Raw genomic sequence first — 9,086 nt, forward strand, 5'->3', positions numbered from 1 at the left:
CGGTGAGCATACTTAGATTTCTATGGCAATATATTTATTTGCATAAATTCAATAATACTCTGTTCTCTTTATGACAGGACACAATTAGAAACATCGGTTATGTTACCAAGGCTTTGACTGAAATGTCATATCTGAGCAAACCTGTGTAGACTCAGACATGAGCAGGCAAACTTAAGGATCTAAGTTTGCCTTACCAGGGAAATAAAGAAGGTCACTTTCTGGCAGGTACAGGAACCTTAGGATATTTGGGGGACCTTGAGAAGAGAAATTAATTCAACCAAAACTATAGGTATTACAGGTGAAGTCTGAGGCGAGCATTAGGCCTGACATCTGGCCTGAAGAGGCCATTAAAAGCATTTATATGGTTAGACACTATTCTTGTTGCACTCACATAAAAAATCAAGTCAAGTTTTTTGAAACTACACTTATTTTGCAAATAAATTGGCGTTAATGTGGCTATCTTTGGCGAAAGTGAGGTTGAGTATAGAGAGAAAATATGTTTCAATGACATTTTAATACTATTCACTTTAAAATGGACTAGATCCTGATTTCTTTAGTGTCCTCCACTTGATTACAGTTCTTCAAACTAACATTTTGATTTTTCCCCTCTCTTTCTGACTTGGAATCATTTTTTGCCCTCTTTCGTTCAGTGACCCCAATGTACAGAATTCACCATAACAGCTCATCTTTGGCCTGTTGCTCTGTGAGCTAGGGATCCTCAGAGACATTTGAGCTGCAACCTAGGAATATCTGTCAGATTGCCACTACCTGCCCTCACTCTGAGTCTGATATCTAGATGTCTCCTCAAGTAACTATGCTCAGAACTCAGAGACTGCCTTTAAGCTTTGATCCAGTTATTAACCATTGTTTTTCTTCTGTTTTCACTGAAATGCTTCTTATTTAATACCTGAATTACTTGAATCATAGGTCTTATTTTGAGCATATACCTACATCACTGCCTCCTGAAATGAGTTTGACTAAACCAATCTCAAAGAGACTGGATCAATGAGATGAAACAATCTACCATCTCAACTTTTAACATGTAAAACTCCCAAGGAAGTTTCAGACAGGGAACTGAAGGGGCTCAGGAGAGCCAGATCCCCACTTGCAGCGTGCCACATTGGCATGTGGATTATTTTGAACTAAAGGCGTCAAGACCCTGAGCTAAAGAGAACCTTTTGCCCCTCCCTTACCTACACAGAAGAATCTAGAGTGTGTGTGGGGGGGGCTTTCCCAGAAGAAAGGTTATTAGCAAAGATCAATTTTACATGAATAACCCATTTAGATGGCAAGGCAAACATTTAATTACCAAACATCTGCTCTTCTTAACACCCTGTGAATTACATGCCTTTCCTCTGAAGTCCCAGACTCCTCCCTACCCCCTTCTCCTCAGTTCAGGATGACATATATACCTCATTTTGCCTGTCTATGTGACTCCCCCCATACATATGGTATTGAATTTTATTTTCTCCTGTTAATCTATCTCATGTCAATTTGATCCTTAGCCCAGCTAGTAGGACCCTTGAAGGGAACAGAAATACTTGTTCCCAAACAGGGACCACCAGTGAATTTGGGGTCATAAAAAGGTCTGAAGATTATTTGTGTGAAACTTGTGATGCAAAGAATTAAGGATGTTGTCCAAGACATTATACTCCAAGTCACCTTCTCACTCTTTACCTCACAATTAAATGCATTGTATTCAAAGTGGCTAAAGGCCCTGAGTTGGCCTCCTGAAGTCCTGCTACTCTGAGTATAGTTGGCTGGTCTGTAGTGCCGGCATCACCTGAAGCCTATCAGAAATGCAGCCGTTAACTCAGAATCTGCATTTTAACAAGATCCCCAGGAATCCATATGCACAGCAAAGTTCGAGAAGCATGTTCTAAAGCATTTGTTCTTAAAATGTGGGCTACAGACCACCTTACTAGCACCACCTGGGTTGCTTCTTAAAAATTCCTGTTTTGCTTACCATCTGGATCCCATTTAGATCTCGTTAATCAGAATTTCAGAGGGTGATGCCTACGAATTTGCATTTTAAACAAGTACTGCAGGTCCTTGATGCTCAGAATGTGGTCCAGGGACCAACAGGATCAGCATCACCTGGGTGCTTGTTAGAAATTCAGACTCTCAGGCCCTACCTGCAGCCTGCTGAGTTAGTACCTACATTTTAACAAATCCCCAGGTGATTTTCAGGCACATTAAACTATACAAATTACTGCTCTAGGTGATTCTTACACATAATAAACTTTAAAAAATAGTCTTCAAAATACATATAATATTGTTGGTGTTTAAACAACAACAATTTGTGGTGTTTAGCCTCCTATAGCTTTAAATGGCAAACAAGATAACTTGACATCCAGGCCCACTCATAACAATTTCAAGGCCAGGACAAACAGACATTGGGACACATATATCATGTGTCTAAATATTTAAGAGTTTTCAATCAAGTTTAAACAACTGTAAAATAAAATATTCTCTGTTCTAGTTAGAAAAAAAAAATCTTTGTATTACCTGGAAGGCCAGGTTATAGGATCTTTGGATTTCTGTGCTAGAATGTGGTAGAGCAGAGAGAGTCCAGCCTCTGGTTTGCAGTCTGTTCCCTTTCTCCTGATCCAACTCTACCCATACCATGAGGCCTCAAATACACTTCTTTGGAAACCCCAGTTCTACCTTGGAACACATGGGCCTAGCTAGACATGCGGACTCTGCAACCATGTCTTTGCTCAGGACAACAGACCTATGAAAGAGGGATGTACATATCCTGGGAGAGGGCATATGCTTTGAGTGGCATGTACCCTTTGCAAAACAAACATTTTACCCTGTGGGGAAGAGTTAGGACAGAGCTTGCTATGGGACCCAGATGAAGGCTCTTCTTCCTTTGGTCTAAGGAAGGACCAAAGGATAATGTCTAAGGGTAGGACTACTGGCAATACTAGATGCTGGTGACTTTCTGAACATACCATATCATAAGGCCATGCAGAACCTGGCTGAGAGTATGGAATCTAAAGTTATGCCTATCTAATAGTTTCATATCTTAGCTCCATCACTTATCTTCTCTGTGACATACAGTAAGTTATTATCCTTAATTTCTGTTGTAAGTGAAAATAATGAATAAGAACAGCTCATAGTATATTTGTGAGAAATAAATACAAAGATGCAGTTAAAGCAATTAGCACAATGCCCAAAGCTTAGAGACTCTCAATAAATGCCAGCTGTTATCATTATAGATTATTTTCCCAACATAGTTACTTAGGCAGGACCTAAACACTGACAAAAGCATGTATAAATGACCATTTGTGATAATTCATATTTTAAATAAAGGAGACACATTTGTTTATAAGTAATGGGGCATCAGGAAACTTAGGTAGAAGAGAAACCTCATTTCCTTTAAAATGACAATAATTCGGGGTGCCTGGGTCACTTGGTGGTTGAGTGTCTGCCTTCAGCTCAAGTCATGATCCTGGGGTCCTTGGATCAGGTTCTGCATCAGGTTCCCACAGGAAGCCTGCTTCTCCCTCTGCTTATGTCTCTGCCTCTCTCTGTGTGTCTATCATGAATAAACAAATAAAGCTCTTTAAAAATAAATAAAAGAACAATAATTCCAGGAGTTGGTGAAAATGGTCAATTGAGGCAACACTCTTGTGCCAAGAAAAGCGATAGGAGGGGAGAAAAAAACAAACTGAATTCACCAGTGGGACAGAAAAGAGGGAGGACCCCCAATTCTGGAGATGAGGCTGAAAGGGAAGCTAAAAGGAACTGGGAAGAAGCATTGGAAAGAGGGTACCAGGGAATCCAAGGAAGAAGGTGGAGAATTTCAAGAAGGTGTTGGAAAGGCTCACTGTGATGTGGAGAGGTTAAATACAATGAGGAATGGAAAACTCTTCAACTCTGCAGATAGGCAGTAACTGGTCATATTGCCATCAACTGCTGCAGTTGAGTTGTGGGCATTGGTTCAGGAGAAAAGAGGAGTTACACAATGTTAATATCTCTTTCAGGCAGCCTAACTCTAAACGAAGAGGTGAAGACAAAGAAGTTTGGCATCTTCAGCAGAGAAGAGGGTTAGGAGAAGATAATTGGGTGTGTTTTACTTGTCTTTACATGTTGGAGAATAAAGTCTTATCTTACACATTTATTGAAAGCCCATGACTTACATCAAATATGACACTAGTAAATACTGGAACAAATTTGAAAGAGGAAAGATTCAGAGGAAAGGGACAAGAAAAAGAAGGTATAAGTGGTACAGCAGTATCCCAGAGAAACAGATTCTGGCCCCTGTATTGGTAAAATTATGGAACTTAAACTGATTGTATTTTCTCTGTAAAGGATAAAGAAGGTCATCTGCTGAGGGTAAGGAGGGTGATAATGGAGCAAGGGACAAGAGATCATCTATAGAATGTAGGTATAAAAAAGTGAAATAAACCTAACAGGTAAATTATGCATTTTGGACTTGGTTATCTGGGTACGGTTGGGTAGGCAGGCTTTTTTATGGCCTAGATTGTGTAGATAATTGCCTCATATTTCCACTGTCTGGGTAGATACTACTTATGGATTTTAGATGTTTCCCTAGAGCTATGAACTGTCACCATAGTTCATGCCTTACAATAGAAACTAAGCAAGGCTTTTTGGAAAGAGAGAAGAAATGTTTTGCATCAAACTTCATGACGTGCTGTGCTGCTAATGTGTTTTGAATTCCACACTCCAAAACATCTGGCAAGGCTCCCATGATTCATACATCCATTGAGAGCTTGGAGCTCCAAATTTAGTTAAATAAATTGTTAAGAATGTGTTTTTATTATATAAACTTGAGCTCCAAATAAGTCCAAATACTCTTGGAAATTTCAAACACGAATCCCATAAATAGTTCTAGATTTTGATTGTAAGGATCTTAAGGGCTAAATAATCATTTAACAATGATTTTAGTACAAATAACATATCATTGAATTGTTGCTTTGCCTTTAACCACTATGTACATTGTTTGCTTACAAGAAATTACAGTGATCGATAATTGATATTTAGCATGGCTATTTCTGCCCTACAAGGAAATATGCTACACTCAAAATATTTTGCTGTGTTTTGAGTAAATTTTAAACCTTGAAACTGTTGGCATCATGCCTAGAGTAATTGTTTCCTAGTGAAACATTTTCCATAACAATAATTAAATTTGAATTTATGAAAGTGTTAAGGACATTTTACATTAAAATGATAATTAACTACAAGGAAGCTAATTTTAAATTTACTCTTGATGCTCTAATTTATACATTATTTTGAATTCATTTCTTCTAGTACCTAAAAGCAGCTCTTAAACTTTAATATGCACAAAAATCCTCTTGAAGCTCCTGATAAAAATGCAGATTCAGATTTAGTGGGCCTGGGGTGGGACCCAAGACTCTGCATTTCTAACACTTTCCCTGTGATGTTGCTGGTTTGCAGACCACACTTTGAGTAGCAAGGATCTAGTGTCTTTCAGAAGGTGCAAACTACAGATAGTTCAGAGAATGTTTTTGGGTCTACTCTCTAGCCAACTAAAATAATAAGGGAAAAGCAATTCAGCAAATTTTGTTGATTTGAATACTTTTTTTCTGGAAATGGCAACCTCAGGTAAGCTTTACTGAGCCTCAAATTCTCATGTTTACTATGAGGGCAAGAAATAATAGTAATCAGAAAATTGAGCTATATGTGCTGATAAGAAAACGGCTCCTTCACTAGGGCACTCAGAGTGCAATGAAGCCAACATAATGTCTGAGCATTATTTCTTTCCATCACAGAAGTGGAAAGGCATACTATGAATCACTGGTTTTTCTTAGAACAATTTCTCAGCAACTTATCAAAATGATTTTTTTTTCAAATGATATTTTTAGTTTAGCCTTCACACTCTTGCATGATGTGGCCCCTGCCTGACTCAACTTCGGCCATTCTTCTTCCCCCAGAGGAGTGACACCAGCCTTCTTTCAGTTTCTACAGGGTGCCTGGAACCTCTGCAGACTTACTGTTTCCTTTGCGTTGCATACTTTGGTACTATCTCTTCACCCAAAATCCCACAACCAATTAACTTCTGCTTATACTACTTGTGCATATACATACTATACAGACATATGCTTCTTATATATCATATATCATGCATCTCAGTTTGAAAGACTCCTACAACTCAATAATAAAAAAAGCAAGCAATCTGATTGAAAAAATAGGCAGAGGGTATGAATAGACACTTTTCCAAAGAAGACATAGATAACCAAATGGTACATGAAAAGATGTTCAATGTCATTAATTTTCAGGAAAATGCAAGTCAAAACCACAATGAGATAGCACCTCACCCGTTAGAATGGCTGTTGTCAAAAAGACAACAGATAATAAATTCTGGCAAGGATGTGGAGAAAAGGGAACTCTTTGTACTGTTGATGGAATGTAAAATGGTGTAGCCACGATGGAAAACAGTGTGAACGTTCCTCAAAAAATAAAAATAGAACTACCATATGATCCACCCCAGGTATGTAGCCAAAGAAAATTAAAACATTAACTTGAAAAGATATGTTCACTCCCATTTTTCATTGCAGTATTATTTACAATAGCCAAGATATAGAAACAACCGAAGTGTGCTGGAGGGGCAGGGACAGGGGCATCTTTAGGAGTCTTCTTTAAGAACAAAAGAGCTGGCAGGCACCATTTCCCTCCCGCACTCCTCATCCTAGATATATGACATCTGTGTAAACCAGCATGAATACTCTCCCCCCCAGCTTGCTAACAGCATGCTCTCGTCACCCCTGAGCTGACACTTTCCTGCCACTGGCCCCCTCTAACCTACCCTCAGCAGTTCTCCAAAGCTGCTTAGGGCTCCTCCCATAGCAGATCTCAATCCTTGCTAACACTCCATTTCCCCACCCCACTTTCTCCTGCAGACCCATCCCATACAACATGCCCTCAGCAGGAGTCCATCCAAAGTGGTGCCACAAGCCTTGCATTATACAAGTAGCCCCAACAGGGGCCAGCACCATTCCAAGGTGACTCTTGCCCTGGGAAGAAGGGGAGAAGCCACATACACCAGTTCAACTGCTGCCCCAGCAGCAGGCTGGGAGAAGACTTTGGGTCTGACTTTGGGCTCCATTCACCAACAAAAGCTTCTCAGAATAACACAGGAAGATCAGTGTGTTACTCAGGAACACTGCAGTTCAGTGTTAATGCAGTTCTGGCAAACACCTGGTCTTAACTAACTCAGACCCAAAGTGGCCCCAGATTGGTCCATTAACATAGGGACCAACCCTGCCCACAATAGGCAAAGAGAGCCATTGTAGATGACTGGATTGAAGGCAAACACAGCTCAGCCACAACAGTAGGGTGCACACACATACACACAGAAATAAGACACACCCTTGAAGTGCCAGGTTCTGGTGAACAGGGGATGCTGCACTGCAGGGCAGTATAAGATTTCTTCTTCATGATGCCATTGCTTTTAAGAGCAGGAGACATAGGTGATCTTCCTAACACAGACACATAGAATTAGACAAAATGAGGAGACAGAGGAATCTGCCCCAAATGAAGGAACAGGACAAAATCACAGTAAAAGACCTAAACAGAGATAAGTAATATGCCTGACAGAGTATTTATTTATTTATTTTATATTTATAAAAGTTTAATACAGCATATAAATATCCAATGTGCATTTAAATGTAATAGAGAAAAAAAATGAAGAAAGATCAGGAAAGCTATATACAAGCACACTACATTCCAAAGTCTACAAATGGGCACATGGAACTAAGTCACGTAGGGAAAGCTCTCCAAAGCCTGCTTGGTTTACATGCTATTGCAGAGCATTTAAAGTAATAGTCATAAATACACTCACTGGACATGAGAAAAGAGTGGAGGATCTCAGTGAAACAACCAATAAAGAGATAGAAAACGAACAAACAAAAAAACCAATCAGAGATGAAGAACTCAATAACTAAAGTTAAATGTACACTAGAGGGAATAAACAGTAGATTAAAGGAAGCAGAATAGTGAATCAGTGACCTGGAGGATACAGTAATGGAAAGCAATCAAGCTGAACAGGAGAAAGGAAAAAAGAGTAATAAAAAATGAGAATAGATTATGGGAATTCAATAACACAATCAAATGTAACAACATTCACATTATAGAAATCCCAGAAGAAAAGAGAGAAAAGGAGGCAGATTTATTTGAAGAAATAAAAACCGAAAACTTCCCAAATCTGGGGAAGGAAAGAGAAATCCAGATCCAGAAGGCACAGAAGGCCCCAACAAACTCAGTTCATGGTGGTCTACAACAAGACACACAGTAATTAAAATGGCAAAAAGTAGTGATAAAGAGAATTTTAAAAGCAGCAGGAGAAAAGAAAACAGTACCATACAAAGGAAACCCCACAAGACTATCAGTTGATTTTTCAGCAGAAACTTATTAGGCCAGAAGAGAGTGGCATGATATATTCAAAATTCTGAAAGGAAAAAAATCTACAACCAATAATACTCTATCTAAAATGTGTGGGAAATATCAGAAAGGGAGACAGAACATAAAGACTCCTAACTCTGGGGAAACGAACTAGGGGTGATGGAAGGGGAAGATGGAAGGGCAGGGGGTGGGGGTGAATGGGTGATGGGCACTGAGGGGGGCACTTGATGGGATGAGCACTGGGTGTTATTCTGTATGTTGGTAAATTGAACACCAATAAAAAATAGATTTATATTAAAAAATTAATACTCTATCTAGCAAGGCTATCGGTCAGAATAGAAGGAGAGATAAATAGTTTCCCAGACACCAAATGTTAAAGGAATTCATCACCACTAAACCAGCCCTACAAGAAATATTAAAGTATACTCTGAGTAGAAAGACCAGAAGTACGAGTAAGAAAAGTAGGAAGTGCAAAAGCAGTAAAATTAAGTCTATCTATAAAATCCAGTGAAGGGATTCACAAAATAAAGGGATGTAATGTGTGACATCACATTCCTAAAACTCGGTGGGGACAGAAGTAAAGAATGAGTACAACTTAAATGACTCCCAATCTATTATGAGTGCTATATGTATAAGACATCATATATAAACCTACAGAGAAGAACTGTAAAAACAACCACAAGTAACAAAGTGAC

General features: G+C 39.1%; 1 long non-coding RNA gene across 4 annotated transcripts in view; it reads left to right on the plus strand.

The window, feature by feature from the left end:
* The window catches only part of LOC140625284 (uncharacterized), a 400,415-nt gene extending 396,290 nt beyond the window's left edge, over window positions 1-4,125 (plus strand). For all 4 annotated transcript variants that reach the window (XR_012024636.1, XR_012024635.1, XR_012024637.1 and 1 more), the window contains one exon: window positions 3,993-4,125. This is a non-coding gene — a long non-coding RNA (uncharacterized lncRNA). The remainder of the gene's footprint in view (window positions 1-3,992) is intronic.
* Window positions 4,126-9,086: the final 4,961 nt, after the last annotated feature.

This window comes from Canis lupus, chromosome 36, assembly GCF_048164855.1.
Source record: "Canis lupus baileyi chromosome 36, mCanLup2.hap1, whole genome shotgun sequence".
Lineage (NCBI taxonomy): Eukaryota > Metazoa > Chordata > Mammalia > Carnivora > Canidae > Canis > Canis lupus.